We start from the raw sequence: 26014 nt of genomic DNA, 5'->3' as shown, positions 1-26014 counted from the left end.
AATGAAAGCAAAAAATGTAATCTTCATGAATAGAATTTGAGGAAATATTAAGTTTTATTTGTTTCAACCAAGGAAAAATGCTGTCATTTTATTTTCTCAATATTTGTTCATGAGAAAAAAAATGTCACCAATCTTTTAAACTACAAGTGCAATAAAATATTAAGTTTGACTGGAAACTAGGTCCCTCTAGACTTTCTAGCCTTCAGTGACTCATCTTTCCATTTTAATCAATGATCAAATGACAAAACAATACTTGTTATCTCATATCACTGTGCCCTTTAACTTACAAAAGTCCCTACATGTAGAGTCACTTTCTTGAAATTATCGATATGTTATTGCAATACCAGTATGAGTAATCTCTATGTAAAATGTTTGTGTGCATCAGTAAAACTCTTCTCAAGTCAGTGGCGAATCAGTTTACCTTGGATGGGCACTGCTACACACACACTGTTTATAATATGTTTATTTATTTATTGATTTATTTATTATTGATATATTTGTTTGTTTGTTTATTTTTTCAAATGTAAAACATTGCATCAATTTTTTCTTCTGTTCTGTGAAGATATTTTGGCACATAATTTGTGGAGACTTTACAGTCGGGCACAGGACTGTTCAACTTCCAGACTTTGATAACACTACCCAGTGTTGTTGCTTGATGTGATAATTCCCTGCTAAAGGTTAGAAATCTGGCAGAGTTAACGTCAACTAATGTCTAATTTGCCCTATTTAGTGAAAATCTGTCTCTTTTCATGTGAATTATCGGAACATTAAGATGTTCTGTGTTGATAGTCAGATCATGGACAAGTCTGTCAGTTGTAGGCACTATCTGAATCATAGGTTCACAGCGTATGTACATGTACTGTACATTGCATGTTTCGTTTACATGGATGCCTGCATGTCCAAATAGTAAATTTTGAAATATCATGAGTGCATCTGTCTCTTACTGTGTATTTCCTTCTTTATGTCCTGTTTGTGAAGTAGAGTTTCTTGTCCAGTTTCCAAATCATGTCATCGATACAGCCAGTATGTGTGAAGCATTCATTCAAAGTAGTAATATTGTTGACAACTGAATTTGTGTTTACTAAACTTATAAATTTGTCAATAATAACATTGGGTTTATAAGGCAAAGCTTTGTATACTAACATACTTAAGCTCGCTTTAGCTAAGGCAAAGAGTCTGTTTCTAGCACAAAAATTATGGAAAATATTATAAAAATGACTGTAAAACACACAGCAAGTGTAGTAAACAAGAAATAATACAATGTCATATTTATCTGTTGCAATACCATCTTCAGTATTAGCATTGTCATAAAACCTCGGATCTTTGGCACAAAACGTTCGTGTACATTATTCCGCCAATGTACATATAGATACACAAGGAATACAGTCGAGTGCATTTTGAATTTTGCCCTGAGGAAAAAACAAACAGAAAATTTCGCTTTGCTTAACTGATAATCCATGAATCAGGATTTTAATAGCAGAGTACCTGCTGTTCTGCTTGCTAAGCAACAAAAAGCTGGATACTATAAAAAGCTTTTCCAAACTGCATATATTGTACATGTGAAGGTACATTGTATGTACATTTGAATTTCTGTCAGAGCATATTTTACATTCCAACTGATGTATGGCCTCCAGCAAAGGTACTGGAGTCAAGGTGTTTATTCAAAAATTGGGTAAATTGTCAGGGGCACACCTGGTAGGGTAACCAACACCCACTTTACTCACAAAAGCTTACATTTGAATTGAGGCTCACAGAAACAGTGAAAAATAAAGAGTAAGATGTTGCAGAACACCTTTAAATGAGTTTTTTTCCCTTTATGATCTTTATCCCAACAAAGTCAAACAAATCCACCTGTGCCTCAGAAGGAAACAATGTTACACTTTTTAGCTACTATAGACTATAGTCTATAGAAGCTATTGGGATGGGTATCCGTCCGGCGTCCGTCGTCAGTCTGTATGTATGTATGTATGTATGTCCGTTTGTGAGGCGTCCGTCCACTCAAATATCTTGAGAACCGCAGTACTTACTGATTTGATATTTGTTGTGTAGATGAAAAATACGATTTTGAGAAACTATTTTTTTTTAATTTTTTGATATTGTTGAAAATAGGCAAATTAATGCCAAAAAAGGTGTTTTTGGTAAAAAATCTTCTTCTTCATAACCGCTGGTCAGACAGCTTTGTTATTTGGTATACAGGTCCCTAGGGGTAACCCAACTTAGACTTGTTCAAATTGTGATGAAATATGCAAATCTGTATTTTTAAGGAATTTTTTTGTCATTTTGGTCAAAATTTGACTTACATTGTATGTAATTCTTGTACTGTATAAACCCTATCAATTCACCCAGAAAAAATAATAATATGATTTTAAATAATTGAATTAATTAGGAAATCATCAAAGCCAAAATAATTTTAGTGTAGAATTATCAGAAAGTTCAACTTTTTTTGACAGTTCATAGTGAAATTCTTACCATCTTGGAGGATTAAAACATGTAAAGGCAACTTTCCTGAATCCCAACTTTGACATATTCTGAACCGTCATTTATTGTGCCCTGTATGTTATCTAAAAGAAATTGCTCAAAATAGTCAATAGAGATAGAGATAGAGATAGAGAAAGTTCTAATTTCCATTTATGGTTGACTTGGTAAGGATAAATAAAATTACTTTTTGAGAAAAAAATAGAGTGGTCAATTAAAGAGTGGTCAAAGTGATAGGGTTTTTATGGTAAAGCTGGGCTGTATAAAGATTCCTCATGTGCTATTTATAGCAATTATGCGATCTGTGTAAACAGTGCAATGAAAGCGTAACACGATTCCTTATAATGCTTTTGATGACCTTGAACTTCTTAAGTTTCAAACCGTTGTCTCTTCAGTGTGCTTTCTCTGAGTATGTACAGTCTCAACTTATTAAACAGAACTCACAATGTTATTCAAAGATATCCACCTTCTTCATCAATACATGTGTCACAAAAGGTTATTCTCTACATAACTCAACAGAGCTCTGTCAACTGTTGAGTTGCTTGTTCTTTCAAAACCGCTGGTCAGACAGCTTTAATATTTAGTTTACTTGTCCGTAGGATGACCTTAGTGAGATAATTTCATACAGTAAGGAAATACTAATTTTGTATCCATGTCTATAGTAGCTTCAGGGACTTTGGCCCTATGTTTCTGATCTGTGAATGACAAGTACTTTGTTCACATTTGCAATCCGACTGAAATTTAGGCCGACATGAAATAATTGTCCTTTTGGGAATAGATTGGGTCTGCGTCCGCACTTATCCACACTTACTGGTACCAGAATTAGGACCGACATAAATTTACCGTCTTCTGTGACCTCTGACCTGTCAAAGTTCAAAATGGCACATTTGAATAATGCACGCTGTTTCTACTGTTCATGATTTTCCTGAGTCTTTTACACACAAGAAGGGCAAATATAACCACCACTTACCCTTTTAATCATCGGAGAGATCTTCACTATTTATTGGATGAGTTTTGGGTATATGTAAGACGGCGATGGAGAAATAACCAGTGCGCGGCACCTGTTGTTAACCAATGCGTCTCTAATTACATGCACTGTGAATTGAATGACATGGTCTCGCTTGCAGAGCAAAAGTTGGTGGGAAGATATAGTTCTGTGTACATGGAATGATAAAGACTGAATTGAAAACTTTTGATAAATGTAAACTTTAGTTTCAGACGCCGTTTGTTTTGTGTGAATAGGGTACTGACTACTTTAACTTTGATCAATGGTGGAGGCCTGATCAACTGGGACCATGGCCGACGCAACATGTCCACACACGTGAATTTGCATCGGCCCTGAACCCCCTTCTTGCCGGGACCAAACTGCGTCGGCCCTAGGCCGATGCAGCGTGTCCACATTGGTTAGGGACGGACCATTAGATCTTGGGAGGGGGGTGGTCAAAAACAGAAAAAAAAATTTTCAGAGCAGAAAGTTAGGAAAAAAAAAATCTTCAAACTAGTTTGCAAAAAAAAAAAAAATAAACAAGAAGACAAAGGCGTAAAAAAAAAATCTGCAAAAGTCTTTAAAATTTTGAATTTTTTTTAGATTTTACCGACAGTAAGCAACTTTCTGTATTTTTAATACATCCTCCCGGCACATTTTTAATTTTAATTTATACATTTAGAGTGACTGTATCCCTTATACTGGAAGTTGTGATTATCTTATCTTTTCAGGACTTTTGTATTCTGATCACTTGAAAATTATGAAATTATAGAGCCTGTTTTCTACTTGTTTCCTGCGTACAAACCAAGCAGGTACACTAGGTAAAACATTGAAACTATGGTATGGTTGTCAAGACAGAAAGTTGTATTTGCCTTTTAAGATCAAGGTAAACAGATGCAGGCCACATCAGTTTCATTTTTTTCACAGCATTTTATTACAATGATGAATGCAACAATGGGTGAACAAGTAGAAACACGTCAATAATGATAAAACAACATATCAAGTCATTATGTATTATTTTGCTTTTAAAAAGGCATTTTCAATTCTTTTTTCTCAAAAAACAGCCTCAAATAACAACAGCAACACATGTTTTTACATTCAACAATACACTACGTAGAATGCCATCTATCCAACATATCCCAACACAAAAACACATAAAAGGGTTGAACTTTGAAAGTTTCTCGATAGCAAATACTGAATAAATCTGCATGGTTAATCGTTTTTGTTTAGCAAATTTCAAAGAAATTGGACAAGCCCTTTCAGAGAATACAGATTTTTTGACCATGAATGGCATAAATTGCCCAAAAAGACAAATATTGAAATTTCAACACATCTATACACATACAATCAATTTGGACATGCTGCTACAGAGAAATAGATGTTTTGATCAAAAAAGGGCAACAATTGCTCTAAAAACACAAATATGCAAATTTCACTATATTATTTAGCTTATTTTAGCTTCTCAGCTTGTCAAAATCAATTGTAAATCATGAGATATGCATGATGTTTGGTGGGGTGAATGTAGGCATTTCACCACGCAGTAGAAAGGGAAGCCAGGAAACCAAAATAGTCAATTTTCAAAACTATACGAAGCTACTGAGGAGCAAGAAGACAATGTTTCAGAGGAAGATGTGTAATCCGAAAAAAATGCTCCCAAAGTGCCACCAAATAACACCATTTTTATCTCTATTTTTCAAAAACTCCAACAGCAGGAGGGGGGACACCCCCCTCCTGACCTCCCCCCGCAAAAATACTGTCCAAGTGCCACCAAATAACACCATTTTAATCTCTATTTTTCAAAAGCTCCAACGGCAGGAGGGGGACACCCCCTCCTGACCACCCCCCGCAAAAATACTCCCCAAGTGCCACCAAATAACACCATTTTAATCTCTATTTTTCAAAAGCTCCAACAGCAGGAGGGGGGACACCCCCTCCTGACCTCCCCCAGCAAAAATACTCCCCAAGTGCCACCAAATAACACCATTTTAATCTCTTTTTTTCAAAAGCTCCAACGGCAGGAGGGGGACACCCCCTCCTGACCACCCCCCGCTAAAATACTCCCCAAGTGCCACCAAATAACACCATTTTAATCTCTATTTTTCAAAAGCTCCAACAGCAGGAGGGGGGACACCCCCCTCCTGACCTCCCCCCGCAAAAATACTCCCCAAGTGCCCCAAATAACACCATTTTAATCTCTTTTTTCAAAAGCTCCAACAGCAGGAGGGGGACACCCCCTCCTGACCTCCCCCCGCGAAAATACTCCCAAGTGCCACCAAATAACACCATTTTAATCTCTATTTTCAAAAGCTCCAACAGCAGCAGGGGGACACCCCTCTCCTGACCTCTTCCCAGTGACCGCTTGCGTGGCCGCTTGTGGTGCTTGGCACCACATGTTTGCCCTCGTTATATTCAGACAGCGACGAACGAAAAAAAAATTATAAATCTGAAAATTTACTCTGAAAAAAAAAATTTGCACGGCTAATCTCAATTGGAAAAAAAAATTTCAGAAATTTACAATAGTAAAAAAAAATTTTCACAATTTCATTGTGACCACCCCCCCCCCCCTCCCAAGGTCTAATGGTCCATCCCTTATTTTACGTCAGCCCGGGCCCAGCAAAGTGATCAGTCTGAACGACACAGTACACAACACATTCTTACACATACATACATAATACAATACAAAAAGAGGTCTAGACATAAACTGCTACAATGTATCAATGTGTGTCTCAGAATCATTCCCTTTGCAATTATTTTCAGTACAGTAGGGGTGTCTGATGTAAATGACTGCAGTCAGGAAGCTAGAAAAGACGAGCACATGATCAGTCACATGTCACAGTTCATTACCATTTTGGCTTGCTTGTGGCGTTTACTATATAGTTCAGGCTCATGCTGTAATCAGTTACTGTAGTTATCTTCTTATATTTGTAAGTACAGTCCATGACTCTCAGTCAACCTTGTATAGCGCTACTATACTAGTCATGTGTTGTTGTTATTGATTCCGGTTTGCAAATTGAATAAAAGATGATTTGCATATGTCTCTGCCTGTTTGACTGATTCCTAATATTTTTATTTTGTTCTCTACAAAACAGTCATTTCATTACTGTAACAGCTCATTTATAATTTTAGTGTAAAGGGCAAGGCAATCAGAGATGTCTTTGGTAGAGATCAAGCAAAACTAAAATAAAAAATAAGCGCCTAACCATAAAATAATCACCCACGGGCGTTTATGTAGGTGTGCCTATTATCTGAAAACTCCAGTATCATGAATATTTTTAGTCCAGTCAGTAAAACTGAAATTTTTCATCTCCACAGAAGACTCAATGCAAGGCTTACATGAACTTGTAGTTGGTATGAAACCGAAGGATGAACGTAATTTTTTTGGTGGGGTATTTGACACAGTTTCTCTGCATCATTTGATAATTTTCATGTTCCTACGACGATAGTGTTGACGAAGTGGGACAAACATGAATGATACCATGTAACAGATGTTGTCAAGTGATTTTTCATTCAGTACTGAAAATTTCTGACACAGAATTCAAAATTACATCACTAAGTGACTTAAATCAATTTTATTACAATTTTCACAAAGCTAAATGCTACGTTTTGTTCAATACAGTTCAATTTTCCTATTGATACCTGTGTACAGTATTGGTGTATCATCTGCAAAACAAAGAAAAAATATAGCAACAGTTGGCGGATTATCATGAACGATTACGAACATTGTCAGAAAACCTGATACGTGTAGACTGTGCATGTAAATGATGAAAAGAAAAGGTTAAATTGAAAGGAGAGTATAGCTACGACATTCAGTGCTGATGATGTACATGTAGATGGACAAGATAGTCGTCATGGGAATGAGGTCACCAAGGTCAACTTGCTTACTGTGTCTCAGTGTTAACAGTTCGCAACAGATCTTAAAGGCTGTGTTGGTACAATGTTATATCTCTGAAAGGTGAGGATGCTATTTCAAATTTGAATTAACTAGAAGCCTCTGCTCAGGAATGGGACAAGAAACTGCATATTATTGTTTTGATGATAAATTACAAATACTTTGAAAAAAACAGTGTTATCAATATCACTGCTGTGATGTTAATCCTTCAAAGGTCAGAGATACAGTAAATATATTACATGGTGAGCAATGTGCAAGTACACTTACATACAAATTTCAGCAAGACTATAGATTACTCGGCCCCCTGAACAATCTTACAGTCCTACCTAGGGGGTCCAGATGCTTCAAAAAGCCATGGCAGGGCCTCCTAAGAAAATGATAGTGTTTAAAATTTTACTCATTGTAATATTGTATTTATCCTGCAAAGTTCATGTATCACCATCAGGTGAAGGCAGTTGTAACCATGACACATAACAGGTCCCATATATTGCATTTTAATAAAAACTTGAATGTTTGAAGGCCCCTGAATACCTAGACACTGAAAACATGAAACATAAAAATTCTTACTGACCATACCTGCTGCAAAAAGTAATTTTGCACTTTTATATCTTCAAATACTAAAGACTTTAATAAAGACACTAATTACAACATGACAAAAGGAAAGCTATTATGCATGTAAATTTCTGTTGTGGTTGCTGCTATTTTAATACTCAATTGAGTATTTTAAATACTCAATTGAGTAATTGCCATTTTAAAACTTGAAATGGGAGCATTACCGATATTATCCACATTACATGCTTGGTGAATTTTCATATGGCTCTGTGGGACCTATCATATTTAAGCTTCAGTATTGAGAGGAAATTTTGTTTATTTGTGATACATGTAATTACATTTGTATCATAATGATATTTGTATATCCATGACATGACACAACGCCAGCAAGAAACGGAGTCTAGTATCAGAGCCATGCTGTAACACATTCTTTATCTTATACAGAGATTCTAGTGTTTATTGAAGTGAACAGAAAGTACATTCACCATGTAGATGTGTGAACATATACTGTATCTTGCCATGCAAAAATGAAGCATACATAATTTATCACTTCCAAAAACAAATGGTGAAATCGTGTCACTTCATGTAAACAGATCATCAGTATAGCAGTCACTCTGCTTGAACCTCATTCCAATACTTTCCTTCTGTTTTGTTTGAACAAGATCATCATCATCATTATCTACACTGGCCCTCCAGCTTGACACAAAAATCCACAACTTCAGGAAATCCTGTTGCATATGGACAACCCTGATAACCTTGGGACGTCTGTCTCAACTCTCTCCGGCATAACCTCTTGAAATAAATATCATAAATGTTTATACATGCATAGAGACATTAACATTTTAAGAGATCAGGTCTGACATCCAAGATGTTGAAACTTTATCAAGTGTACCACATGTGTCAGCATAGCAAGAACCATCATTGACTTGGTAGTTTCATACTGTACTACAAGAAAACATATATAAAATATTCCATAAGTAGAAGGGAAAGAGATATTGTGTGTTATAATTTTCATAAGTTTTGAAAGATTTTATAAGTATGTCTAAAAACATAAGCCCAACAATGAACAGATATCAATGCATTTCAGTTTCAACTGCTACCTTTGGAAGTTAAATCCATAGATCCTCAATGAAGGGACTCGCATACGAGGACTTTGAGGTAAGGGGTCAAAGTTCAAAAGCGCTGAATATCGTTTGTAGGAGGGAACCATTCAGTACTATTACAATACTACAACGTTGATTTTCAAGCCTACTCCTTTCATATTCAAAAGTGTAGTATCTACCCATTGTGCAGAACAGTGAAACAAAACCCATATGTGTGGGACAAGGGGCAAAAGATTAATCAAACCCGAACCGAACTGTTAGGAAGAAAGCTAGTACAATCTGTATAAGAACAAATGGTGCGTAGTGAATATATGGAGTTCTGTCATCCATAGCATAACGTACCTATATATATCTACATTACGCTTGAACAGCTTCTATCAATACCATGCCTGTATATGTATGGTTTTTCCAAAACTAAATTTAGGCAGGAAGATATGGACTATGCCTACAATACAATGCAATCCCACTACCAGCACTGCCTCATAGAAATCTATACTTCCTGTCTATACATGTACTTATACTGGTAGGTGTTTCTATAGATCTGTACTTTTGTTGTGTGTGCCACATTAATACATATGCAATTGTGACCAACTAGTTCCACTGGTGTGATGAGCAAAAGTTCAGCTTTTCAATTTTACTGTAAATGTGAGTAACTCCCTACATTCTTGCAAAATACTACTAGTAAGTTTTATATGTTTGAAAGGAAAAAGATATTCACATATTCCATGTATGTCAAGTGAAAACATTTAATGACAGGTTACAGGTTGGCCTTTGAAGTTGTCTTACATATCCTATACTGTATGGAGTACTTTTGGTTCTTTAACTTTGAAAATGACTCCAAATTAGAATTATAAATACTAGACTTATACAGTAAAACTGGTGTACAAGTTTATTTTACCAGTACATGAATGTACTGTTTTGTTGATGGTTAACCCACTGATAACTGAATCCATGTACAGTAATACAAGTTACCAAAATTGAGCTCATCAAAAGTTGCCCAAAAAAGGAGGACATATAGATATATAGAAACATAGCACTGGACAAACAGGGTGATAGGTTAATGTATTTAGCAAATTGATTTACATATGAAGGGGATGAATCTGGCCAGGCCAATTTAATTGTGGTTTGCTAAATAGTTTGGAAAAACCTCTTGTGACATTGTACAATATTAATATTTTTTTCTTAAATTTCAAGAGTCATACAGAAAGACACAGTCACTTGGAGCATTCTGTGAAGGTTGCAAAATTTCCGACTGCATAGCGACCACAGTGTGCATAGAGATACAATTTCCAGGTATTTTTCATATGACTAACTTCCAAATTTGTTTTGAAATTAAAGGATTGCTGTTCTGCTCTAGGGAAATCACTTTGTATAACCCAACTGCTTTGATATGAAACACTCAGAAGTAAATAACCCGAATGGAATGCGTTCCTCAATACAGGCAGACAAAAGAATATGATGGCTCGCTTCAATGAGCTTGTCACGTCAACTCTGCCAACTGAAGCAGAAATAACAGAAATTTTTACAGAGTGGACATGAAGCCGCTATTAATATCCATAACGGGGTAGAGTAGGAGCGTTGCACTCATGTGAAATATTGCAGAAAAATCAACTTTTCAACAAATATTAATCTCTGTAATAGACATTACAAAAATGTACGAGAGGAGGATATTTACTCCGTATGCATGCATTAACAGTTACTGCCACCACAAGTATTATGATTGATGGTATGAGAATTTAATCTGCAGGCGCTTTTCCTGTTGGTGCTGTGTACCCATGCTTCGAGGAGTGGAATTTATATTGACTTTTTCCAGTTTCCAGGAACTAATCAGAGCAAATGGCTGGCCAAATTACAGTGATCCTGGTATTATTTTTCACATTTCAATGTTTCGGCTACGAGTTATTACATCATAGACCCCTGGAGTGAAATGTATTTATACGGAAAATTTTAGGGTATCCATTACCAACTGTGTTTGTGTATATGGGTACTTTGCATTGAATTACAGAAAGCACTTAATTCTCCTCAACATTTATTTGATCGTATTCACCCAAAACCTTCTGTTATTCTCGTCCATTAAATGGATTTTATGATTTTTAGAAGACCTCCTTCCCCCTGGAATAGGGCTTGTATGGTTTATAACTTTGGATCATATTGTTTTATTGTTTTTAGTAAGATGACTAGTATTTTCTGTTGACTCGTTACAGGGCGTTTGCTGTTGGTCGAAACTATAAGTAACGTGCCACACTTGTCTTGATACATCATTGACCTGTGGTAATGTATTAGACGTGGCATCAGTGGTTTCAATTGGCTGGAACGTGACCATGTGGTGTGTGCCATACATCGCAGGATTGGTTAAAACTTTGGCACATTTCCTATAACCTTTCAATGTTCAATGAAAGTCTGTGACAGTTTCCCAATTGAAAAACAACGGCATGTTTTCTTCTGTGCCTTACAGTTTGATGAGATAAAAATGTTAGCCTTACCAACGTGATCATGCATTGTTTACAAAATGCAATTTTATCTTTGATAAAGAAATTCTCTTTGAGAATAGGATTGAGAAGTCAGCCGTAACTTAAGACATTACACACACATATATATAATAGAGGTTATGTATGCATACTGGAACCAGGCATTTAAACCTGATGTAGGAATAGAGCATAGTGTTCTCCCAATGAATTTCTGATAGCGTAGATGCTAATTTGTATAACAGTGCATAGACAGTAGAGAAACCATTTCTCAACTGTCTATGAAGTGTAATTCATTGTTATGTCAATGAATTTCTGACGTTTTACCAAAATTAGAGAGTAGTGGCCACTATGCTTTAATTGCTAGAGGACGCTGTAATCTCCCAAGAACACAAAACTACATACTACAAACAGTAAAATATAAGTTTCCTATAAGAGCTTTTACCCTGTTCACCCCAGATTCCACATAGCAGGTCCACAGTGGCCATTGATAACATTGGGTTTGGGCCAAAAATTTCATCTTTTTTCAGTGATTTGTCTCAAAGCAGGTGAGAATAATCTAATCAACGGTGTTGATAAGTAAGGTTGGTTAAGGATGGAAAACCTTGAAATGTTGGACCAGCAATGGTGGGGCTGAGGATACAAAACCTTGAAATATTGGCCAATACCAGCAATGAGGGGAAATGGCCTTGATTACGTGCATGAAACTACCTGCTACATGTATGCTAAAACCTGGTACTATAAATAATTTCTGCGTAGGCTTCTACAGATGACAAAAACCTGTTAAAGGTATTTTTTGCTTGAGGGTGCACGAAACGAATATGCATGGTATGTGTTTACGTATACCAAGTCCTGCTTTACTATTCAAACACTGAGTGTACGCTTCACGTGATTCCGTGTCCTTCTCAGTGAATTTTCCGACCTGCTGAAAAAATCTAATTTTCCATCGGTTGGATCGTAGCGTGAGAGTTTGTTTGTTTTCCACTGGCATGAAATACAGACATTTTCTAATAGTATCACAGAACATACACTGGTATTATTCATCAAAATTTACCTCAAATTTTTAAGCCCTTCAAAGTGAATACAACAGTGTTGAAGAATTCATGGATAAAACCATTCCAAGATCACTTCACTACACCTAATTATTGCAAAGTATTACAATTAGTGGCAGTGTAAGCGAATTCTCATTGGTAAGGAATCACGACTTTTATCAATAAATCACAACTGATTTTCAAGAGCTGTACATGTATGTTTTCAGCTTCACATGTACCAATCTATGAAAGTTGATACAGGTATAGAAACACTCTATACTATACACATGTTGTTTTATATTCTTTGTCCAGACTATGGTTTTTATGTCTTTATACAGAGTTCATCACCATTGCTATATGTATCTGTATCATTATGTAACATTCAACAATTCCCAAGGGAACTAAAAAAAGGGTTATGCAATAAAAAATATTCAGTACATCATTAACAAAATACAATATAAAAAGAAAAGAAGAGTTACGAGGCTGTTGGTGTTTCTGTGTCGGATACTTTTTCAGAAATTGGGCACTGTGACATTTTTCCAATAATGTTGTAAGTTTACTATTCAGGTGAAATGCACTACAGTTAGTAATTGTTGATTTGACGTTATTAAACAGTGTTGCATTTCTAAATTGTAAAGAAGACGTTTCAGTGGAGAATGTTCTTCATCTTCCAAATCTGCAGTTTTACACAGTAATTGTGATTTGTCAGTTTTAATTTTGTCCAGAAATGAAATTTGCACTCTATATATATATATATATATATATATATATACTTGTTTAGTTCAAGATCAGCTGGAGTAGAGTGCTCAATACTAGAGTAGAGCTAAATACACAACTGAGTTGATCAGGATAATCTAAAATATTACATTTCCACTACAAATTTGTTTCGTATAGGCTGCAGAGCCGCCTACACTCATCGGGTGGCTGTGATCGACTGAAACTTTAGGCGGGAAACGATTTCTTTTGTTTTGTTTTTGTTGGCACCTGTTTGTTGCAAAGGTTGAATAATTAGTGACTGCACAAGAGAAATTTTCTCCTGTGTCTGCAGGTCGATACTAATTCGTTTCTATTGTTGAGGGAGCAATATCCAGAAATGTGCTCCCTCAACAATAGAAACGAATTAGTATCGACCTGCAGACACAGGAGAAAATTTCTCTTGTGCAGTCACTAATTATTCAACCTTTTGCAACAAACAGGTGCCAACAAAAACAAAACAAAAGAAATCGTTTCCCGCCTAAAGTTTCAGTCGATCACAGCCACCCGATGAGTGTAGGCGGCTCTGCAGCCTATACGAAACAAATTTGTAGTGGAAATGTAATATTTTAGATTATCCTGATCAACTCAGTTGTGTATATATATATATATATATATATATATATATATATATATATATATATATATATATATATATATATATATATATATATATATATATATATATATATATATATATATATATATATATATATATATTACAGTGGATACGCAAGTCAATGTATAATGTTTGTGTCTGTTAAAAAAGTGGAATGTCCACGTTGCTAACTGATTTACTGTAGCAGTCACAGATGTGGCCTCACCTCAGTTAACCTCTACTCATTTGCATTCAAATTGCAAACAGCATTTAGCCTGTAAACATCCATTTTGATTGACCTATATCAATCACTGAACCCCCTTGAAGCCCACTTGAATACAATCCAATGATTTCCCACGCAGATCCAACTAAGCCCCCTCCCCACCCCAATTTAATGGGGATAATACCCCTCTCTGAGGTAGCAAACCCTCCAATACACTGCTGCTTGTAATGTCACAGCCCCTCTGCCAATGCTGCAATAATTCCATTCTGTACCAACAACATGTATACAACAGACTTGCAGTCACCTCATATTTTACTCTTCTTAGGTTCAACTTTGTCTCCAGTTTTCAGCCATATTGGCTCGAGTGAAAATAGCTGGACATAGTCTGTACCTGTAATGGAGGGAGTCTTTACAGTTTGGGTTAGGGATACGCAGTACAGGTCTACAGCTGGAGGCCCCCAGGAAACTTCTTTTGTTTGAAATGTTTTTTGTTTCCATGAATCTTCACCGATGGCCAGCTTATGTCCCAGTCTTCAATAAGTAGAGGAATTTGAGAGCTCCACTGTTTCTCAGTATCTCCCAGACCCATCAGAAGATATAAAGCTTTCAGGTTTGAGGAGCAATCTCCTTCCAAGACGGCAGACTGTGTGGCTCATCAATATGAATTATAAATAGTGTTCTGCAGAGTGACCAGAATAATGCATAGCTCAAGTGGGATTATAGCAACACTAGAATCAGTTGTCTGCCAACTCCTCAAATTGCATTCCATCAGATACAGTGAGCAGTCAAAACAAGATATGCCCGGCTCTGGCTCAGGACTTGGCAAGAATTGGGGAGACGTAATTACCTTGGGCAGATATCTGTAGCATACAAATTTTGTGTGCGCCAGATTAAGGTTTGTTTATACTCTGACTTTTTCTCAATAATGCAAAGCAAGGATCAGTGTTTGTGATAGTGCAGATCAGGACACGTGAGCTGTTTGCTGCTCTTTGTAATGCCTTCCGATTTTGGTACAAGTTTTCCAGAGCCAGTGGGACTTAATTGCATTGGACATAATTGTGTTCTATAGAGATGTAGGTTCTAGGATGATAAGGGTCTGACAATACCACTGTACATATGGATCAGAGGTTCAATGGTGATACAGAACATTCAACCCATCTCTTCAATGATCATATGAGATGCATGCCAGAAATGCATCTCACGTCAACATTTTCAGAAACTACCTTTCCAGTGTTCTTATTTTTACTCTGCAATTGCTGTAGAATATGGCAATTAAATTTAATTACAGAGATGTAATTAAAGTTAAAATCAAACGTGGATAGGCAATGTGATTAAAATCTGATGAAGAGATTGTGATATCTCTTCCTTATGTTAATTCTAATGTTTTCATATAGAAGCCATCAAGATGAGAGACCTCACCATTGCTACAGCACTTCTGATTGTAATCAGGTTGATTAGCTACAGACATGTACATATATGTGATATCACTCTTCAGGCTCTTGCTCATCATCAAGGGATAATAGATAATAACTTTTGGTAATATTTTCATTATTTTTGTTCATGGAAACACACAGTGTCTGCTTCATACAGTCCGTGTAAATGCATGTTGACCTAAATAGTATCAGTCCTGGAAATATAATGCATTGTGTGGAATGGCAAAATGTTGACAGATGAACTCTAGTAGAAAATTCAGCTCTTAATAATCAAAAAAGAACACCATCCATTTACAGGCTGTGCTGAGCAGTTGAATCCTTGGCATTTGAACGTGATTTCGGAAGTAAAAAGAACAAAATGAAAATGATATAAAATATATCAAAACCTAGTGCCAGTGGGGCTTTAATAATCGTTTCAGGAACATGAAATATTGTCATCCAATTTTTATCTGGAATTGGAGAATGCTTGCATCTATCATCAAATATGATGGCTTAATTACCATTGTGTTCAGAGTTACCATAGTGATTGGTGCCTAGCAACAAACATTTCAATAGCATCAAGGAAATACAGGCAGGAAGATTGCCCGTTGAATATTTGAATTTTCATAGTTCAATTTCCGACTCAAACAAAATTATGTGATATTAAATTTTTTTGATTTTATCGCAGAATATCTTGACTGCAAATAAATTACTACCTGTCATGTGTGCTGTCCTTTTAGGCTTTCAAATATTTCTTTCTCCGAAAAGTGAAATTATCACAAAAAGTGAAGATGCCACAAAATACTTACATAAACATCAAATTTAAATCGGTGACACCCTAGGATTCTATGGTTGTATTAAAAGTCTATAATTTCACCAATGTAGTTCATTGATAAGTTTCATCAGTGACACAATCTGCTTTTGGTGTGTTTACAGTACAAACTTACTTTCATATTGAAAGCAAAAGAGAAAGAGGGTATCTTCATTCTCAGTATTAAGCTCATTTTGAATTTTTTGAGAAAAGTGCAGCACCGCAGGACGTAAAAGCATGGCATTGCTATGAATCAAATTGCCCAGCAGATATCAGAGCATTGATAAAGTATCCTTTAATGTTGTATCTGATTTTGTTGTCTGTAGCTTGAAAAGCTAGCCATGTATGTGCATTGCACTGACAAAGAATATATCGTGTTTCATCTAATGTATCTTGTATCTATATGTACTGTACATTAAGGTAGGGTGCGCCTCTGGCATAGATATTCGGATTCTCAAACTTTACGATACATTTTGTTCTACCTCTTGTGGGAGCTCATTTTGCAGCTCATTGAGTAAATATTTTTTAGTTTTCACCATATTATTTTTGTGAAAATCAAACATTTAATTTTTCAACATAGAGATAAAACACAGGGGTTACAGCCATTTTGAATTTGAAGTGTCAAGATATATTGGGAAATTTGTTTCAATAATACTTAATTCTGCATAATGACCCCTTATTTTTATTTGTGACCATGAAAAGGAATGGTTGAATGTCCTTGAAGAAAGTTTGAGCAAAAATTTTGTTGTCTTTCAATTTTGAAGCACGCACTCCTTCTACATTAAGAGCTAATATTGATACAGTTTGAGAAAAGAAAACTGATGGAATATACTGGGTATGTACAGTGCATACCAAAATTGTATTTCCTTTGGGCTGAAGAGGGCGCTATAACCATGGAAAAACATTTAGTGAAATCAACTGTGGCGGTGGGTGATGACCTGGCTGTGGATATGGGATTGATAGATGCGTGACTTCTGTATATTCACCATTTTGAAATAGGTAATTACATGCCAGTTGGTTAAGGATTCTAAAAGCTTGAATACTACCCACATGTAGTATTCATGCTTTTTTGAATTGATATGGTTACGTGGTAGTGATAAAATGGTCCATTAAATGTCATGGTGAGTTGGACTCCATAAGGGCTGCGGTGATTTTTCATTTCAATGATCATGAATTATACACCAAACAATTATGTCCTCTGTACAGCAGGGCTAGTTTTGAATTGTAAAGACTCTTTGGATGTGTGCACGGTAAAGCCCCCCATGTCATGGTGTACTGTCCCTGTTCAACACAAGGAGAAATATCAGGCAACCATACAACTAATTACACATTTATTTGACTGTACATATGTAAAGCTTTTTATCACACTGTCACACTCATGTACAGTTTGTGAGGTGGCAATGGAAATTGTGCCCTTTTCATTTTCAGTGTGTGGGGGCGCTCTTCAAGTTGGCTATATGAGTAAAGTTGCTGTTGGATTATATATTGTAAATGGGAAAATGCATAAGTAGCTTGATTTCGAGTTTAATTCTGTACTAGATGGTACATGTATTTATAATGCTAGACAAACAATACAAATTCTTGACAAACAGCACAAATAATTCCTTGAAATCCAGTGAAATCAAAAAGTTTTTTGATTGCGCAATACACTGTACTACTGTGGAATGTGATAGTGCACAAGTTGCTTGCACAAGTATACATACATGTATGCGTCAGTCAAATTTCTGGAGAGTTGATGTCAGAACTCATCATAACATAAATTCAATACATTCATATCCATTGTATCCTAAGTTCAAAATTACAACGAATTGAGAAAGACATTAATTAACTTGAAAGTTACCGCAGACAAATTTTTATCAGAATATGATCAAAAGTATCAAGTCTCTTGGGTCTGTCTGTCATTTCTTATCAATGAGGAAATGTCAAAGCATTTGCTGATAACAAGTTGGCTTTTTATGTTCAAACAGAGTTTTGACTTTTATGCTTTCCATGTATGGTATGTACTTTGTTGGTAAGGGTAAAATTGCTCATCTCAGACCACACAGTATCAACTGTCTTGGTAAATATAAAAGTGTGTTTTTCAAATTACAAACAAATTTAGTTGTATATTAAATAGCTGTACAAAGATACACATGCGCATACATACATACACACATACATACACATACACACACACACACACATGTACTAATACACACATACCGTACCCCACACTACTAGTATAGAGCCCAAACAACAGTCACTTGGTATCAGAATGACAGTGTTCAACCACTCTGTGAAATTAAGACTGGGTACTTTCTTGTCGAGTGCAACCATTACCCATGCATTGATTGTCCCAATACAAGCTGGTACATGTGTCTACTTACACCACAAAGGATCAATTGTAGCATAGGAGGCGTTGGAATAATAGACTTTTAACGTGTACCTGTTTTGAACTCCTTATTATGGATGATCAGCGATGTCAGGTCAGAGCTGAGTCACGTCACAAAGACTTCTTTCTAGCTAGCTGTGAACGCTGCAGGACGTCTTTCTTGCTATAGGTGCCACCTTGTTGACACTACACACATATTTTTAGCAGATTACCGGCCATATCACTTTCACAGTCCATACAGCAGAGTGGGAGTGACGTGGTTTCAACACAAAACATGCCACCATCCTTCTACGTTAAATCGATTATAATATAATGAATTTATTAAATGTGCCCCTTGTTTTGGAGGCTGCCAGAATATGACATCACGCATGGCGACAGACTCGCAGCCATAGTAACAAGGTCGCCTGAGGTGAAAGGTCGTGACCTGTGCATTCTTTCCATTGTAGAAGTGGGCAGTCAGTTGGGAGTCATCATAGTATTTTATCACCCGCATTCAGTCTGAAAGATGCAAACAGGCATGACATACGCCAGTGTTGTGTCACCGTGTAATTAGTGTTCTAGTATGTAGGTAAGTACTGAGTGGTTTCTCCGTGATACAAGCTTTATACTCACACTGTTCTGATCTATGCTGGACGGCTGACATGTACACAGAGAAGTGTAAATGACTTTCCCTTCTTCGGGTTCCATTTCTACATGTAAATACATGCGTGCTACGTATATTGTAAACTCCACCGAGACTGTGGCTTCATGCATGCAAATATATGTGTATCCCCAATGGTGACATTTCAGGGCTTGTGAAAGTTAACATTGAAATTTGAGCATTGTGTCATTGGTCAGTGTTTGGTACATGTATGTACAGTGTTTTGGTTCCTTTGTTGGGGTTTGGCTCTAGGAATGTACATTTATACAGTGTGAGATAGAAATCTACAGAGGGCCATTATCATATAGTAGATTGTATTGTGTCAGTCGTTGGACTGAATGTCGTTGTGCTGCACAGTGCACAGGATTGATATGCCAGCTAATACACACAATAAACCAATGTAGGAAGTAGTGAATTAGCCACTGAAAAAGGATTGGTAAGTAGCCAGTAGTTATCTGCTGAGTCTAAAAACCTATAACACGATAATCGAGGTGTAAGGTAAACCACACTTCCGCATACATGCCATGCTGAATAGGCCCCTCTTTTGTATTAAAAGGTGGGAATACGGAGGTATTGTATTTAGGTCCTGCGTGTTGAAAGATTTATGCATGCTGCATGCTGCTGTACGTACAGACAGGGTTTCTTTTTCAGCTAGCTACCCAGACATATTTTTCCTGTGATAAATGACATTAGTGTTAAAGTTTGTACAACAGATGGTCCTGAACACTGCACCATTAGTAAAGGCTGTTTGTAAATGTATATTCTCTTCCATGATGTCACACACATATTAGTCTAGACTGTTGATGGTGGCAGGTGCCGTGAAGTACGCTTGTCCCCACATCCAACGTACTGTTGTATCATTTTCTGGGAAGGAAAGTTAGAAATATTGTCTCTTTCAAGAACTGAGCCAATTTGAACGTTTCACTGGGCACAAGCTAAATGTTTTAACTGCAGGCCACAATGACACAAGCCACTGTTGACAGTCTATTCATAGTCCTTTCAGCATTCTCATTCCAGTTTAATTTGTGTCTAATTTTGAGATATACTGGTATATAATTAGTCATTATCACTGTTAAGTGACAGCTATAAGTAATGAAATGTTTCAGGCATTGTGTGTAACATAATGAGATATCTGTACAACCATAGGACTAATGAATTACCGGGTAATTATAAAATGAACTTTAATTAACGGCAGAATATTTCATTAACCATTTTGAGTGTTCTGCAATGTTAATAAGTTCCATTTAAACTAGAATCGAGGACAGGTCAACTGAGAATACAATACACAATGTATGGCTTAGCTCTGGAAAGAGACAATATCTGAAATTCTCGAAATTTTTTTCATTACTTTGTTGTATAGAAGTATTACAACAAATTTAATTTCATCTCCATAAGGTATTGTAAAATACAAAATGCTGTCCATACCCTACAAGTTGTGAACGATATGAGGTATTATTGTCAACAAAAGAATTATCATCTTTACAAGAATTAGGTTGTCAGTATAATAATATTGGATATCATGTATACTGGTATAGACTGTTAAGTTGAACACAGGCCATTTCAACACGGTGTCTGAAAGAAAGTCTATTTGACCAGTAGAATAAAATACTACAAAATACCGGTACATGGAGCTGGTAGGCCAAAAATTGTATTGTAAAAGTTTGAGAGTCAGGATATCTGGCCTCGAGGCACATTGTACCTTTAATAGGGTAGAATGCGCCTCTACTACATGTAGGCTCTCGGACAGATATTTGAACTCTGAAATTTTTAGTTCTTTTCTAATCTACCACTTGTTGGAACTCATTTTAAAGCTCTTGGAGTAAGAAAAATTTTAACTTTTTTAGTTTTTCGAAAATAGAAAATTTTACTCTTCCCCATAGAGTTAACACACGGGGATAGCGGCCATTTTGAAGTTCAAATATCAAAGGTGGTAGGTAATTTGTTTCTCTGGTACCAAAATTCGTGTGATGAACCCTAATTTTTTATTCTTGATTCGGTAAGAGAATGGTTGCAAGTTCATTGCAGAAACTTTGAGCAAAAGCGTAAGTCTTTGCAATACTACCTCAAACGGAATATCCGATATTTGTGAATTTCCTTAAAATACTTCCTGTTTCGAAATTGCATTAGAATTGATGTATTACCCAGTACTGTACTGACAAAGACAGTACAGGTTTCATTGGAATTTTTATCAAATTGTTCAAAATTTATGTACTGCTGTACCTTGCAGTCATTTTTGTGCGTTCAATACCATTCACACTACAGGTACATGTATTCCATATCACAACCATCGGCTATTGTCAGAATCACTTTGCACACCACAAAAACCTGTTATTAGAAGCATTCAAAGTGTAACATCAGACTGACAACAACGCATATAGCAGTACAAACTCATCATTTGTAGTGTGTCTGAATTGACCTGAATTTTCATCTCTTGGCAAGATATATTTGGATCAGTTCAAAATAATTTTTGTAATTTTCTGCAATTGGCAAAAAAATGTTATAAAAGTGAGTTTAGTTGAAAAAGAAGCAGAGACAATATACTGTTAGAGTTTCGACAGCCATTGCGTCCCATCAGGCATTTCCGCAAGAAATGAAAAGTATTGGCCCAAGCTTTCAGCACCATACCATGTACACATGTACAGATACCCAGTGGGTTCAACAACAATCATCTGTGATCTCATACCCACTAAGACACAGACTAATCAAGGTGGGATGGGCTGTGCCACTAATCTAAACAAACAAAAAAAGACAAAAGACCGTCAACACTCTAGTTGAATGTGTGCATGAAACTATGCTTGTATATGGCACATACACCTGCAGCTACTGAAATTGCAAATTTACATATATGTAAATTATATGCTAATTGACAGTGATACTCTTAAGAGTCAGGCCAAGCTGTGTCACACACGTCTGAAGCCACGGAACAGAAATATGAAGTACTTGTTGCCAAGTTAGTCTTCTAAATTTATAACATTCTCTTCTTCACGATATTTGGGTCTAAATTTTTCTATTTTCAAACTATATTGGCATTAATATTGATAACTTGATCTTAATTGATGTGGGTATCAAATATTTTTTTACAATTCATTACTTATATGTATGGATTGTCATCATTCTGAACTCCAGTCAACTTTACCACGGTTTAGCATGATTGAACATATGTATTGCAGTTATAAATACATGTACACTGCATACAATGTATATTTTAAAAGCAACACCTTATTGAAAATTATTTTCAAGTTTTGGTTGTCATCGTGGAGGCTGAAATACTGTAATTACCACAAGTGTGTCATTTCAGTCCACTTTGAATGTCCTTAGTTGTTAGAATTGAATATTTTTTATCCTTCTCAATAATGAGCTTGGATCAGTGAGAAAAAGAAGGCTATTTGTCCAATTAACAACAAGTCCACAAAATGAGTGACAAGGAGCCCGTTACAAATATTATTAATACACAAATAATTTCCAGTATGCCCCACCATGATAAACAAATTAATTATTTCATTCATATGCAAACATGTCTTTGATCTCTGATAGCAGTTGACAAGGCATGAATTTACATCATTTTTAATACACATATACACTATAATATAGGTTCTCAGTCAGCTGTTGGTCACCTGTGTGGAAATGTAAAGTCATCTCTATGTAACACCATCTCTGCGTCTGACATTGATCAGATCAGTCAAGGACGTTGGTAAAAAAATAGAATTGTGTACTGTGTTCACATTGACATTGAAATGCTGTAGAAATGCTGCACCATTAGATTTTTATATCAGAATAGTTTATTACAGCATTCTCGTATGTATTTACATTTGGACACGCATTTCACATACATCTGCTTGTGTCCTCCCAGGTTGACGCATATGTTCTGAATTGGCAAAGGGATATATTAAAAGCTAAGATAAAGTATCAAGGGAAAAATTTTCAGAGAAAATGGTTAATGAAATTGAGCAAAGTATTAAATGAGTTCAGGAATGGGTGTGAAAGGAAATGTCTTTGCTCTCAGCTGTTAGTGTTGAGAATCTAGTAATACTGCTCAAAACATTGCATTTTGAAATCTTGATCATGCTCTGTAATGTGATCCAAAAGACGTTTTCAGACAGAGAGATATAGCACCATCAGGTTTTCTTCTAGAGAGGAAAATGACCCATTTTCTAAAAAAATACAGAAAAATTATCAGGACATGTATTAAAGTTTCTCACCTTGACCATGAAGGCTATATGAGTGGTTTTGAATGACCTTGTATTTGTGAAAGTAGGAGAATTAGAAATTTTAAGGGAATCAGAGAAATTTGATAATTTGTTGGAATTTATCAATAATCTGATACTGGGTATGTTGAATCATGTTGTGATATTCAAATTCTACATAATACACATCTCTAATTGGCCAATGAATATCATCCACCCATTTCAGAACAACTCATTGGTTGATTTACAAACTCAAACGTCACTCATGAATACAGTTTGCATGTATGAATACCATTATTTAAGAAATCAAGAATTTCATAAAGATTTAAAAAAAACATTAGCACTGTCCAGATCAATATTTCCATCAATATCCCAGCTACATTGCAATTTTATAATAATGCTTTCTCCCTTAATATCTAATCATACATTATCAACTAGCTGTGAATTTTTGATTGTGAATAAAAATATTTGATGCGATGAACAGAATAGTATTTTTAAACCATCCAGTCTTTTGGCTTGAAAAAATCTTCCACCAATCATAAAGCTGAATGCATTTGAGATAAACCAATCAATGACTCCGTAACTTGTGATGTCACACCAACCTGTGATGTCAGGTCTGTGATGTCACATTTCTGTTGTGACATCACACCTGTAGTGTTACATTTTGCATACATCAATCCTAGCTCATATCACCAAATCTATAGTATGGTCTTCTATACTTGTATTTTCATTGACATTGCTCATGCTGTATGTACAGTAAAGCCAAGTGTGTGCAACTTTTTTGAAAACTTTTTTTGCACAGCCTACTTTGGTAGGTAGTATGATAGTTGCATGAGCCCAATGCAAGATTTTGTTTCCTTTAAGAGTACTGTATGTATTCAAGCACAGACAGTAGAAGGGGAAGATTCAAGTTAACCAGCAAACGGGGTCAGACTCAGATCCTTAGGGTCAGATAGTAACACATTAGCCCTGGGACTAACAGAACTGATGAACAAGACAATTCTTTGTACCTTATATAGCTTTTGTCTTGTGCTAAGGGGTCAAACTGCATGTTGAAATGCATTATGGGTAAAAAGTTGACTTCACATCACAGTAGGAGTTTTAGACAGTTATCTGAAAAATGCTTTAAATGCAACTGCAATGGAATTCATGGCAAAAAGTTCCATTTTTTCATGAACCTAGCTAACTCTAAACTCTTGTATCTTTTTATCTTTTTCGGCATTTCTGGTATGACATTCCAGTATAATCCAAAAAATTACGCTGACTTCTGTAATCTTATGTGTCTTACTTGTAGGAATTTGTCATGTTGAAAATATGGTTGATCCCTGCAGAGTTTTATGACTCACTTAGGTGGCAAAATTACGTTTAAGTACAGAGATATCCTAGCAGCGGTCGAAATCATTGAATAATTGTGCTCCGATGCTGGCAATGTAAACTAGCGATGAAATGTCAGAGAAACAGAGACCCATATCAAGATATCTGACACAATATCATATTACCTGACAGCTCAGAAATAAATCATAACTCAAATATTTTAGAATCAATATGTAGCTTTGTTGTGTGAACACTTAATCCTACTTCTGAAATAGGAACTTTAGTGGTATTATGACTTTCAAGATCATGACCCTGTCGTTATTAAACATAATAATATGATGTATTGTTGTTACCGCTCACCAGGGCAGTATTCTTTAAAGGCCTACAACAAGGGGCATCAGATGATCTCAAATGTGCCTGGAAATCACTTACGATAATATTGCAATGTAAAAACATCCTTCTAAAGTCATGGAAATTAGGCCAGAACAGTTTATGAAATGCCATTCCGTGTGTGACCAGTACTGGGGCAATATGTCATTTCTTGGATTGAATTTTTATAGACTGAAATTTGATCAAAAATGTCTGTTTAAAATGTGAACATACCTCAGTATGTGAATGGTGTTTTGATTAATTTTCTTCACTAGCTTGTAGCGTATCAACTACATTTAACAGGAATTTTTTATGAACCTTTTGCAACAGATACAAACCTTTACCCAGCCAAGTTCATATGTCACCATCAAGTCAACTTGGTTAAAATTAGCAAAGCACAGATGTCCCGTATGGTGCATTTAACAGAAGTTTGAATATTTAAGAGGCCTGTGAAAACAGAGACACATGTACTGTACATATTTATGGACTAATGCTGCAATAACAGATGAAGCAGAGTGGGTGAAAATATGTCTGGTTTTGACTCAGTGTCGCTGTTTACTGACTTGACATATGGGAAAGTGATATCAAATACATGTTGTTCAGAATCCGCATCCAAAAACTTATTCTGCCGTAGTACTATTTGTAATTTGCACTCTAATGATACTCATTACAAGTGGCATAGTGTCAAGAATTAATTTAACTTCAATAAAATGATGCTGCCATTGTAATTGCAGTCTTCAGAACCGTTCACCATGTTTCCAATAATGTGCAAGTCATCACAGCACTAAGCACGATAGGATGGTATGCAATACAACATGTTGAAAAAATACTGAAAATTA

At 35.9% G+C, this 26014-nt stretch overlaps 2 protein-coding genes across 6 annotated transcripts in view; one reads left to right on the top strand and one right to left on the bottom strand.

The window, feature by feature from the left end:
* LOC139122894 (uncharacterized) overlaps nucleotides 1–19026 on the bottom strand; it is a 48021-nt gene extending 28995 nt beyond the window's left edge. Inside the window, exon 1 of the mRNA XM_070688746.1 lies at nucleotides 18723–19026. The gene's annotated coding sequence lies outside the window, so the exon portion shown is untranslated. The remainder of the gene's footprint in view (nucleotides 1–18722) is intronic.
* The window catches only part of LOC139122893 (PH and SEC7 domain-containing protein 1-like), a 65849-nt gene that overhangs the window by 9794 nt on the left and 30041 nt on the right, over nucleotides 1–26014 (top strand). For 2 of the 5 annotated variants that reach the window (XR_011549547.1, XM_070688737.1), the window contains exon 1: nucleotides 19103–19236. The exons of 2 other annotated variants lie outside the window; for them this stretch is intronic. The gene's annotated coding sequence lies outside the window, so the exon portion shown is untranslated. Of the gene's footprint in view, nucleotides 1–7390; nucleotides 7413–19102; nucleotides 19237–26014 lie in introns of those variants that run through there. One more of the 5 variants, XM_070688742.1, reaches the window with a different exon arrangement.

The sequence above is a fragment of the Ptychodera flava genome, chromosome 22, assembly GCF_041260155.1.
Source record: "Ptychodera flava strain L36383 chromosome 22, AS_Pfla_20210202, whole genome shotgun sequence".
Lineage (NCBI taxonomy): Eukaryota > Metazoa > Hemichordata > Enteropneusta > Ptychoderidae > Ptychodera > Ptychodera flava.
The sequence above is the reverse complement of the archived record's forward strand: the minus strand, read 5'-3'. Positions and strand labels throughout refer to the sequence as shown.